The 13,648-nt window shown below is 35.2% G+C and overlaps 1 long non-coding RNA gene across 1 annotated transcript; it reads right to left on the bottom strand.

Annotated features, from left to right (window-relative positions):
• Positions 1–9,387: 9,387 nt before the first annotated feature.
• Positions 9,388–12,799, bottom strand: LOC127873575 (uncharacterized). Its single transcript, XR_008046260.1, has 3 exons — positions 11,829–12,799; positions 10,393–10,578; positions 9,388–9,978 (listed from the first exon to the last, which is right to left on the bottom strand). It is a non-coding gene; the product is annotated as an uncharacterized LOC127873575 (long non-coding RNA).
• Between the last annotated feature and the right edge of the window lie 849 nt (positions 12,800–13,648).

Genomic DNA, 13,648 nt, shown 5'->3' with positions numbered 1-13,648 from the left:
AAACTCAACCACAAGATGGTTAAAACCAAATTCAGCCACAAGATGGTTAAAACCAAATTTAACCACGAGATGGTAAAAACCAAATTCAACCACAAGATGGTTAAAACCTAATTTAACCATATTCATGGTTAAAAATCGAGATGAGCCAGCCGTGCATTTTCTCCACTACTTTTTATATAACCTTTAAAATGACACTTACAAAGAAAATATTAATAACGAAATGGATAATGTTAAGACAAACAAAATATGTACTATTCAATAAAAAAGTCGGCCTCGGTCTTTAATCATACACGGTTTCTTATTGAGTATCTCCGGAACTATAGAAGTACGGCATTTTATAAGAAATAATACAGGCTTAAACAAAGGCAAATATGTACTTTTCAAAAAAATTGTCTACCTCGGTCTGAAATCTTTCAAAGTTTCGCAAATTAATATTTTCGGCACTATTTTACGTTAAGATCACAACGTTTTCTTCAGACTTTAGATATTTCTATAAACTTTATAATTTTCATTGAATAATTGTATTCCATAAAGAAAATCATTAAATTGTATGCAAATGCATTACTGAAAGGTATGCTTAAAAAGCAAACTTGGCCATAAACATTACGTTTTGTCACTGAATATTGTTGCAGAGACACATTTTTTATAAATCTATCGTGTATCTTTCTTATTTAACTTATATTGATGAACGATGTTTAACAAATCGACACTTGGTTTCATGTTTCAATTGTTTTCAATCCTATCGTGCGAAGTGATTAAGTACTGTTTATTGGAATATAGCGGTCGTACACTATGATTACGCTGTAATCTGCCAAATTCTTCAGTACTGTCAGGATCAGCGGGTCACGTGATAGCCAATATGGCGGCGGTGAATTTATCGATTCTGGGATTGTTTATAGGCCAGGTCTGTGAAATCCTGCATTGCACTGTTGTATTCAGATGTTACAGGTGCAGATAGGGTCCAAAGGTTTTGCATTTCCTCTGTCATCCAACTACCGCGAGTAAGACCTACTGTGATCTTAAGAGACTTCATCAATGTTTGCTCAATGAGAAGCCAGCACTGATTGCTCCTACGAGCAACGTGAAAACAATCCAAAAAAAATCGATAAACTTCTGGATGCGTTTTCTCTAGGCTGTTCATTTGCTGAAGATAGTAATAAGCAGATCGCAGATAATTGAAGTGACCATCTGCAGCAAAGACTGATAGACAATCGGATACTGCCTGTAAATGCAGCACCAAACACCCAGTACGATTCGCTTTGATCAACATCCTTGCTATGCTAACCATTAGCTCCCAATTCAGCCATAATTGGCTTGTCTTTGATGTTTGGACAAGTTCATGTTTCTTCTTCTCTATAGCCGTCTTGAATTTGTTCAAAATCTCATAACATGTAGCATCTGCTATCGTCGTCTCGCCCCTACGAAGGGAAGAGTACAACTCATCGGCCTTATCCAGAAGTATCTGAATCTCGCGATCTTCCTGGGTCATTTCGGATATGAGCTGGCGATGAAGGCACTTGTCAACAAGAAAATGGCCCCGTAAAGCCCTCTGGTTAGCCTTCCCTGTCACAATTGCATTTTCCCCATAGACAGTCTCTTGAAAATATTTTGTTTGACACCGGTTCCTTCCATGAGGGATCCTATGGCCTCTAGCAAGTTCATGAGTGTATGAAAACACCCCAACATCAGAACAATGTGTTTTAGGCAACTACTTTGTGGCGCATCAATGATTATTTCGGCAGCCTTCCAATACAAGGGATGGTCAAACGTTTCAATTGCGGGAATTTTGAGCTTCATGGCAAGGGTGCAAACAAAGTCTAATGTTGACAGAATGCCCGTTTGTCCCTAGTAAACATATTGATCATAGGCAAGAATTTGACGGGCGACTGCCCAGGGTGCTGGCTCCCCTGATGCAAAATATGCATCATCCCCTGCCAATTCGGCTTTGCCTGCCTGAAGCTGAAGGAGACTTCCCACAAAATATCATCCTCTTGTCATAATCCAGAAATCCCGGCAGGTCCTCAAATACTACCTCGTGACAAGCATGTCTTATTAACAGGTACTACAAGATAGGAATTTTTGTATAAATTCTAGTGTTCAGCACTGAGGTCTGTTTTCGCGGAATAGAAAGTTCGTCCGTGTTCGGGGATGATCGATGCAATGATACCCATCCCATGAAAAGTAACTTTGGGTGAAATTATTGTGGTCAACATAATCTTCGGCAAAGAGAACAGACATCTCCAACAAATCTATATCACTACCCAGAACATCAGGTTCCATAAAATCCGCTGCATTTTTCTCAAATCTCATAATTCCTGTATATGAACAACAAAATCCCATTTCTCGAAGACTATCGACAATGAACTTGGACCGATATAGATGATGAATTTGTACAGTCAGTCCATCTTGTATTGGTGCAATGACAGCTCGTGGACGAACTGTTTAAATAATAGCATGACCGACTTCCGCAACCTTGCGTTTTGTGTCTTTTCCATAGAATAATGTCTCCGATAGTGTACGCAGACTAGTCAGAAGGAATGATAGAGCTGACTCATGCTTTAAATCCTTTTTTTTATGTACTTTAGTGCCAGCCTCAATAACAAGATTATCCTTCCGCTTTACACTAGCTTCATGTGTTCCCTTCTCTCCCTTCCACTGACTAGCGACCCATTTATTCTTGGAAATCTCAATATCCTTCTTGCATATTGGACACAATTCTTGTCTGGACGTGCTCTCACTCATTATTAAAGCGAGTATGCACGATTTCTATATGTGTTAAATATTAATATATTGATAAAAATATGTTACAATAACACAAAATAGGCAAAAAAAACAACATTGATTACGAATTTCATAAAATGCAGCAAAGACAAATTAGCGCCCCAAGCCGATTGTGACGAAGATATTTCGTACATATTTTCCTACAATAACCGAAGCATTCGTCTTTTTATTAGAACTTATTAGTGTTCGTGTGTCGTATGAATAAATATCGTTGCAGGAAATTAAAATGATCCGTTAAACTAAATTAAGATTCACATAGTACATGCATGATATACATGCTGGCGAATTCGACTGTACAGACATTTTCGATTTCAGAATTGCATATCTGGCTTATTTCGCATTTTTCGACACATGTTCTTCTTAACTTTTATTTAATTTATATTGAAATATATGTAAAATAAGGTTTTTACACATTTTATATAAATTGATAAATATTTGACAAAATTGTGCATACTCGCTTTTAATCATTGAGACAATAATTACTTGCTTAAAGCTCTGATTTGAAATGCTGTAATGTACATAGAATGGGTTCATTATACTGGCATTGTTGACACAACGTTTAAAAAAACAAGTATGAGGCAGTGTTTAGCACACGAAGGTCTGATATGTTTGTAAAATGGTGGTCTGTATTTATATTTTGTTGTTTATGGTGCTAGAGCTTCAGTATCGAACTATTCAAACAAGAGTTTACTGGGGATTAATATTTAAAACAAAACATGAAAAACTGTTTGTAATAAAATTACGAAAAATAATACACAGTTGAGTTTTGCATTTTCGGTCATTGTGTTAGCGGTAATTTTGACACTATGCTGTATTTCTCTGTCACGTCATAGATTACATAATTTTTTATTATCTAAATGTGTTATTTGACCATCGAAACCTAAATATAGACACCAAAATAATGCAATTTGAGTGAAAAGTCACACAGTTATCTTCATTAATAGGTTTTGACGGCCATCTTGGACGCCATCTTGAAAAAAACAACTTTCCGGTGGTCTAATTTTGGTAAACTTTTGACATTAAAAACAGATAAAGGGCATTAAGAAGAACATGCATATTGCCAACAATATTAATTGGCTAGTGCTTACAAGTGCTCAATAATATTGATGTGGCAAGTAGAAAAAGTATCTACATAACTGACAAAGAGGCTTTGTTTTTATAATCATTATTTTGTTATTGCATATACAATATATTTAAGTGACTTTAAATGTTGCACAGCATGCTATGGATAGGATAGCCGGTTGGTAAACGGTGGGCGAGGCCCAATATGCAAGCCAAACAAGTAAACGACATGGAGTCGTATAAAATTATTGGACATAAATTAATAACATTTGACCTTAAACATGTAATTTCCTGTCAGACATCACGTGACGAGTAGTAACAGCCCATCGGGATCGGCTTTGATGAACGTTGCGTTCAATGGAAAATAGTGTCTTTATGTCATAAATATTATTATGCATTTTTTGTCTTCTGGAAAACTTAAATCGAAATTTTTACCGCACCGACGTGGTGTTTTTATATAATATATATTTCCACTTATAATATAATCGGTTTTAATTAACGAAAGGCATGCCGTTTGGTACATTTGTGTTTGTTCCATCCATATTACAATTCGGAAAAAGACAATGAGTCGTTCTAATGTTCCATTTTATGTCAAATAATCGCAAATATAATAAACCGGGTTTCTCAAAAAACATATTTTGATGATGTTTCTTTTGGAATACAAGATAATAAAGATTAATGTAGTAGTACTTATAGTTAAAATAAATATACATGTCCGTGTTTATGCTATACAAATTAGTAAACAATTCATACCCAATTATCTTCAAGGTAAACACTGTATCTCTAGCAGGCGGTTGTCCTTATGATCTTGCTAAACAGCCAATAATGTTGGGTACCTTCGTGTGGATGCCAGTCTTGTTTGATGTCCAGTGACATTATTGCATCGAGTAGTTTTACACCCGGAAGAGATGAATGTATTTTATTTTCATTATTGCAAAATAATCTACGATGTTAAACGCGCTTCACGAATCTCATTTAAAATGTTTAAATAATTGACCAAGTCTTGCAATATTTCTATTAGATCGTTCAACATAAAGTGTGAGTAATTACGTTGCCTATATATTTATTTGAATTGTTTACTAACAATGCACATCAATGCTAAGGCTTTGATAACTAGCGACGATTGTTTGCTCAACCGTGTTTACTGTTTCGTGTTTTGATGCCATAGATATGCATATGGTATTCAGCGTACAGAGAGTACTGTGTTGCTTGGTAGCAGTTTCCTCGCAAGGAAGGGCAAAACTGGTTCTCACCTGACACTCAACTCTTACAAATGGTTCCGGCACTTTGACCCAACCACACCTTGGTAACTGCTTCTGCTGGCGGGCGAAGCGAAGAAAGGGGGCTCGTACGTTTTGTACGACTAGCCGAACATTCTTTGAGAAAAGATGGGCTCGCTTTACCGAAGCCCACTGAGATGAAATGAATAGACCAATACTTGAGGAAAAGACGACAACTACAGAAAACCAAGCTGGATCGGTCGGAGCCCGTTAGTTCAGCTTCCACTCACTTCACTGTCAGTACCCATTGTGAATGCGACAAGTTATCTACGGGATTTTGCTCATTAATAAAGATAGCAACACATAAAAGCGTAGTAATATGGAACGTAAGAAACATCCACGAACTGACGCACGAGCTGATGCGCTCTCACTTGGATATCATCGGACTAGCCGATGTCAGATGACTAGGCTTCGGAGCAACATCGTCTGACGAGGGAACAAGATATGGTTCAGCGGGGATGATTCCAAACATCGCCTTGGGGTTGATTTCTTTGTTAGCGAGAGGTAGTCAACAACGTCATATGTTGCACGCCATCTCTGCAAGACCTCACAACACCACTATCCAGATCTACGCATCACCACCAGACAAAGAAGACTAGGAGATCGCTCAGTTAAGTTTAGTTTTAAACATATTTATTTTAGCTCAATTGCATTTAAAGAACCTTGTCAGGGGCAGTAGGTAGATTTAGCAAAGGGGAGATCATTGACATGAGGCTGAGACTTCTTGAGTTCGCAAAAAGTCACCAACTAACCTGGACAACACAAACCGTTAAGAACAGCGACCTTTCATGCTCAAAACGGACAAGTATACAGCAAGATCGACTTTATACTTGCACAGGAGAGATTCAAGTTCACCATAAACCGGGCGAACGCATAAATATTTCCTGGCGCAGAAAACGGTAGAGACCATGAAAAAGTGCTTACCGCCATTCAGTTGAATCTAAAGAACAAGCGTATCACCAAGAACTCTCGCATTTGATTGTTCTTGACGAAACATAAAGATCCAATAAAGCTGTCGCGTTTTAATCATTGATTGTGTTAAGTGTTTTGCCCTTTACTTCGCAATCGATGGCATGTACATCACTAACTAAACCAATCACGTTAATGGGAGATAAAAAAGAAAGAACAAGTCGTTGGTGACGACCGATATCATCGACCTGTGTGACAACAAAAGAGGGCTTAATCATGTGAAAGTATATCAGCCACGATATAAGGACAGAGTATCAGAATGAAAACAGGGAGATGAGGAAGAATATGCCAGAGGCCAAGGAGAAGTAAGTTGAGGAGCAATGTGTCAACATTTACAAAAAGATTACCAATTGCAATAGTTAACATGCCTACAACATCATTACAATATTTACTAAGACCAGTCAGCCCAAGACCCGTGTTATAGCAGAGGCTGACGGGAACCTCCTGATAAGAGTGACCCAATCCTGAATAGGTGGGTCGAATACTGCAACGACCTCTATAACTTCTCGCTTCAACCAGAGTTTAGTCTTCTTCAGAAAGATCCCTGAATAGAAGCTTACAACGAAAGTCTGTCTATGCCATAGGAAGAGGTGGAAGAGTCAATGCGCAGTCTGAAGGCAGCAGAATACCCAGGAATGGAGAATGTCCAATCCGAACAGCTCATTAAGCACGGAGGATATGAAAGGACTACATCTGTGACGGTTGTATACAGAGGAGAAGAAGTGGCACAATGAGTGGTCTTAGCATCCTCCATACAAACAAGGGCAACCTCTAGCTGTGCGAGAATTATCACTAATTTGCCTAATCCGCAATTCAAGAAAAATCAGCCATCGTCTTAAACCGACTGAAAAGTAAAGCCGAGGAACTGCTGGCGGAAGATAATGCTGGATTCAGAGCAGTGGAATAAATCTTCAACTGCAGAGTCATCATTAAGAAATACCTTCAAGGCCAACGTGAGGTATTCCACAACCTTATCGACTTTTAGAAAGCGTTCGACCGCTTGTTGCATGATGGCCAATGGCAAATTTGGAAAAAAAAACATTTAGTGAAGGTTTACATCTGGCGGAGGATCTCCGTTTCGTCGTCTGTCTGTCTTGCAGGCACCTATGATCAGGCACGTGTTTGTGTTAGTTACGTGTTTGTGTTGTTTGGCGATGTCTAAAAAGAAGAAATTCACTGCTGTCTCGATTCGGATATGGTCGTTTAAATATGACTGTTCCGATTGTGGCGTTTCTGGTTGTTGCAAGGGAAATGGTGTTATTCTTTTTGGACTAGTTGCTTATTATTTTGACCGTAAGTCAATGTTCTTGAATTGATTTCAACACATATCAATCCCCATATGCACCCTTTTCTCAACTTTACTAAAATGACTTTCTCTGATTTTGTATAAGGCATAGAGAAAACTTATTAATCTGCATAGAAACAAAATGATCTAAAAACATCTTAAATATAATTGTCCGGACTTATTTAAGTCGAACTAATTTTCGAATTGTACGGTGACGTTGTTAATTTACATTTTCTTTTAAAGGGGCCTTTTCAAGTTTTGGTAAATTGACAAAATAAAAAAAAAAAAGATTCAGATTTGCAAATTTTCGTTGTAGTTATGATATTTGTGAGGAAACAGTAATTCTGAACATTTACCATGCTCTAAAATATCCTTATATGAATCCTTTGACGATTTGAAAACCTGAATATTATAAAGCGTTCAAACGCCAAACGATTGAATAATTTGGAGAGTTCTGTTGTTGTCGTTATATTTTGGGATACTACGTGGAATGCTTATATATAAGTATAAAATAAATCGCTCATTGTAGGAGCACGTATGGCCGAGTGGTCTATGCGATAGACTTTTACTCCAGGGGTCAGTGGTTCGAGCCCAGTTTAGGGTTTCTTTTTTCTTTCTTCATTTTATTTTTTTTTTTACTGGAGCTTATTAGATCCAATGTTTACATTTATCAATTTGAAGAATTTAATGACAAACTTCAATAAATGCGAAAATCTGTGAAAAGGCCCCTTTAACTTCGGAAATCATATTGCTCGAGGCTATTCATTTAATGCGTCAGTCAAATAAATATTTTGATTGAAATCAATCGATGAAGTAATATAATATCTGATTTCTTCCATCGCCACGCCTCTTCCGGTGTACCTAAAACTTGTTATATTATTAACTGAAACACTGCCATTGTTCATCCTCGTTCGGTTCTGCCAGACCAGTCGTCAGCCTAACTTTAACAGTGCTACAGTGATGCTTGTTCCAACTTCGATAGTGCTTGTCTTTTGTACTTATTTTGCACTAGGACATTTTGTATATCCGAAGTCAGAAAATCAAATTGCGCTGGGTGGGAAATCGCGTGCGGTCTTCGGTAAGTATTTACAATTAGACTCATAACTAAATTGGAAAACAATCTGGAATAAAGTAAAACTAGGCATTTTATTCGATTTGATTAATCACAGAATCTTTGTTAACTCGGATAAAATATAAACCGGTAAATGAAATATATATTAAAAAATAATCCGCCGTTATATTATCTTACCTTTAAATGTCTTATATATTTAAAAGTGAATTTCATTTTTTATGGCGTATTTTACTATCGATTTGACACTATAGCAAATCAATCATTGGTATTGACACTTTATTTACACCACATATTACATTTGTTAATAACGATATGCTGTTTGCGTTTTTGCCGCCATTGTCGTTGTTTATAATTATAAATTAAGTCATTCGATCGTTCTATGTAAACGTATTGCCATATTATAAACTTAATATAAATGTAATGAAGTTACGCCCTGGCGTTAAATATGAGGGAATATTTAATTTTTAGCATTCAATAAAATGTTCATAAAGTGTTGAAACAGTGGTGAATTACGCAAAATCAGACGACAACGTTTACCTTGTTGGAATTATATCATTGTTATAAACCCAAAACTAATTGTTAACTTTCTTTTTTTTTAATGCATTGAACTTAAAAATATGCACATGTAGAATAGCGATTTTACCTGGAAATTTTATTTAAGGTGCAGTCTAAATTGTTGTTTTACCTAAGTTTTGTTATTATTATGCCACGACAGCGCATTTACGTTGGAGACGCTGACATGATATTTTAAAGTGTTATCGGATACCCATCCGATAACATTTTTAAGCTCCGCCCATCAATATCCGTTTTAAAACTCCGCCCATATTTGGTTTACTCAATGATTTTTTTTAGCGTTCCATGTTTTAGCCCCGCCCATTCTGAGAACTACTTTTTTGTAGGCGTGGTATGTCGCTCCTTTGATTTAAATGGAAACAAACAGCGATTCATATTTTATTCAGAAGTTATAACATTAATAAACAATAAGTTGTTTTTTTAAACAAAACTAACACTTTATTTAGTATATATCTATAGGGAAATATAAATTAAATGAGCATTAATCAATCGAAAAAAATTAAACAAATACAAATGTGCACCGCTAGCCTACCATTCATTGGCTGCAGATGAACACAATTTAAAACAGTAATGATAAACATTTAAAACGTAACACAAATATACTTAACACGTTTTAAATAAAATATGACAGATTTGATCAAGTTAAAGAAGAATTTATGACAAATATTCACTAAACATCTCGTCTAAGATTATATAAAAAAAATTAACTAATACTTTAAAAATGCTTTCCTTTTTTGTGTCATTCTTATAAAAAGCAAGGCAAACAGGTGAATAGCATACACAAAGAATTAACATTGACAAAGTAAAATAATTAATACTTGATTGAGATGCTTTGCTAATGCCTGCCATGCCTAATAATACATGACAATTTCATTATTTTTAAGTGTCTGAAATCAAACTTTCACACAAAAAATGATTCTATCTCCACAACCAAACAGGAAATTTGTGTGGTCAACCTGAAAATAAAATAAAGATTCCTTAAGAAGAAAAAACATCATCAAACATTCATTGCATAACTGCTTTAACCCTTTCAGTGCTTGAACCGAATTTTGAAGGCCTTTGCAAACAGTTTGGATCCAGATGAGACGCCACAAAACGTGGCGTCTCATCTGGATCCAAACTGTTTGCTATTCTGATAGTAATCGTTGAAAAAAATGAAGAAAATGCTTATTTTACAAATTCAGCAGACGACATTTTAGCAGACGACAAATTTCCCAGCATGCAAAGGGTTAAAAATAAAAATCCAGATATATAATTTGCATTAAAATTGAAACTTTATAAATATATTGACATATAGATTTATGACATGTTCAGATAAAACAATTACATAAATACTCTCAAAAATAAATTTGTCGACAAAAAAGTATTACCTTTCCGACAAATTAATTAGATGGGTTGATGTGAAGCTGTGCCGGGATGCAGTTGGGGGGGGGGGATATCTCGAGTTGGTTGAGAGGCAGAGAAAAACTCGGAGAAGTGCAACTGACAAGGGTACAACTGTGCCGCCAAGAATTTTGGTAGATATCATCACCCATGGAATGTGTGGTCGCAACTTTCTGCCATTAAAAGAAAAACATTTCATATTTATAATAAAATAAAACAAATCCAACAGGAGATAACATTTCAAAATAGAGTGTTTTAATAACATTTTTATCGCACAACTTGAACAAATTGCAACTTTAATAGACACAATATTATTAATACAAAATGAAAATGTATAAACTCCACTTTATATAAAAATAATTAAGAATTTCTTTTAACTTAAAATATTTTTATTATGGACTCGGGGCTTTTTTTGCTTATTAAGGGAATATGTGTTTGTTTTCCTAATTTGAGAAATTTGCGACTCAAATTTTCACAATTTAAAAAAGTTCGGGACTCAAATATTCACAATTGAAAAAAAAGTTTGCAACTCATTTTTCACAATGTTGATCTGTGGGCGACACAATTTTGAACAGTTTTCGACACATGTTTTCAAAAAAGTTGCACAGCGCGCAACTCATTTGTTCACAGTTTTCAACAGTGAATTTTTTTATGAGCAGTGCGTGACTCAATTTGTTCACAATTTTGAACAGTGTGCAACTCATTTTTTAAAATTGTGAACAGTGCGCGACTCATTTTTCCACCATGTTGAATAAACAGTGCGCGACTCCTTTTTTTCCAAATTTTGAACAGTGCGCGACTCATTTTTACAAATTTTGAACAATGTGCAACTCATGTGTTTTCACAATTTAAGAGTTTGTGACTTATTTTTTTGTAATTTTGAATGAACAGTGCCCCACAAAATTGTCCCCCATTTTTGAACAGTGCGCAAATGATTATTCCAAATTTTGTACAGTACGTGACATGATTTTTTCACAATTTTGAACAGTGCGCAACTCATTTTTCCACAATTTTGAATGAACAGTGCATGACTTATTTTTTGCAAAAATTTGAAGAGTGAGCAACTCATTTTACAAATTTTGTACAGCGTGTGACTCATTTTTTCAAAATTTAATTTATGAAAAGTGTGCGACTCATTTTTCCACAATTTTGAAATCATAATGAACAGTGGGCAACTAATGTTTCCCACAATTTTGAACAGTGCGCGACTCATTTTTTCAAATTTTGGTACAGTGCTTGTCTCATTTTTTCACAATTTCGAACAGTGCGCAACTCATTTTTCCACAATTTTGAATAAACAGTTCGCGACAGTAGAACAACTGGCACTGATCATTGGTTCATCAGCATGAGAATGGGTGTAAAAAAATGGCACAAATAATGAAACATGTGTGTTTAAGCATGCATACATAACAATGAAACTTACCAACCACTCGGCCAGGAAACATATGGTGCAGAAGCTGCGGGATTCAGCATGCTCTCCCACTGATATTATGCAGATCAGTGGTCAAACTGGCAGTCAACTTATGTTGTGATTTCCCAATTGTGAAGATATTAACCTCAGCAATCTCCAAACACAAACATGTTCATTTATTGTCAGTCAAACAGCAATTAATCCATCATGTCACCCTGACAGTCTCAAAACACGATGCAAAACCAAAGCATTTTCGTTTCGTCTAACACACAGCTGGTAACGTCGCTGAATATTGCACAAAAGCAGCTTCATTATGAAGTTCCAGCGACTCGAAATACACGTTCCCCACCCACTTTGATTTCGCACGTGAAGGCCTGCCTGTTTTTTTGGGAAAACTGTGAACATCTCACAACTAAACGTATATTACGGAGATGGACAAGTTGAAAAATAAATCACTCTTATCACTTCCAAATTGCACACTACGTTTAAATCCCGTTCCATTTGATTATTGTATTTATTGTTTGAAATTTTCACTCTACACATTCGCTTTGAAAATAGCGGTTGGTGTGTACTCTTGGAAGTACATGTCGAATGTGTTATTGTAAAATATATATGGTATTGTGTTTTTAGTGCAGAAATTGTTCTTTTAAGTTTCGATTTCTCGCTTTAGTTTTTGTATTATGTGCGTTTAAATTTGATTGATTGTTGCTTACTTTCGAACTATTTTTTTATGTGTAAATATATATGCATAGACGCTAGCGGATGTAATCAGGTTGCTACTAATTTGCATATTTATCAATGAATTTAGCGGTTGTTTGTTTTTGTTTGTTTTGTGAATATTTTCTTATTTACTTTAAAATGTGGCATAATAAATAGAATATATGGTTGGTGACTTTTGATATCATGTGATATAAGACTCGTCCGATATGGCGTGTGAAAAGGCTCGGCAAGCCTCGCCTTTTCCTACGCCATATCAGACTCGTCTTATATCACATGATATCAAAAGTCACCAACCATATATTCTCTATTTATAAATCAGTGCCTAGATATTTCTTAATGTTTAAAAAGTTGGTATGTCGAAAGTTTTAATTTATCCTTGAACACTTAACTTTTTTTTTTTGGTCGAGTTGTTTTTCATGTAAAATAACAATGCAATTGTTAAAACACATGTTTTAAATCGTGTATAATACATCAAGTGAATACGCTTTAAGATCATCACATAATTGTATAAATTTGTTTTCAAACAGTTTCAAGATCATCGCATAATTGTATAAATGAGCTTTCAATCGGTTTTAAGTGTTTGAATATCTATAAATATTTAAAAAAAAAAGTTGTTTTTTTTATTTCTCGAAGTTAATTACTTGACTCTCAGAATTTCATTATGAGCGTCCAGTTTATAATTAATCTATTCCTAAACCGGTTCTCACATCGCTGTAGCAATAACGTGTATGGGAAATTTCATACTATACTTATGTTCACTTTTGTTATGTTCCTATTTCATTGTGTGATAAAGTTAACATAATTTATAAACAACACAATATTATTGTATATACCTAGTGTAGTTAATTAAACAAATAGTTTGTTGGTTTTTCACCTTTATCTATCAATTTTGCTTTTAATCGTATAAATGAGCACTATAATTTTGTTTCACGTTTATTTGATAATATAAAGTTCCTGTTGCAGTAAGTTAAGCCAATCAATGCTTGTTTCATAAATATTTTTGTTCAAGTGTTTCAATTTAATTTTTAAGACAAAAATTCCCTATCCTACCTCTGTTTAGACTTGTAACATGAAAAAGATATTGTTTTGCCTCTTATTTCCATTAGAATTGT

The sequence above is a fragment of the Dreissena polymorpha genome, chromosome 3 (genome assembly GCF_020536995.1).
Source record: "Dreissena polymorpha isolate Duluth1 chromosome 3, UMN_Dpol_1.0, whole genome shotgun sequence".
Lineage (NCBI taxonomy): Eukaryota > Metazoa > Mollusca > Bivalvia > Myida > Dreissenidae > Dreissena > Dreissena polymorpha.
Note: the sequence above shows the minus strand (reverse complement) of the source record. Positions and strands in the feature narration are given on the sequence as shown.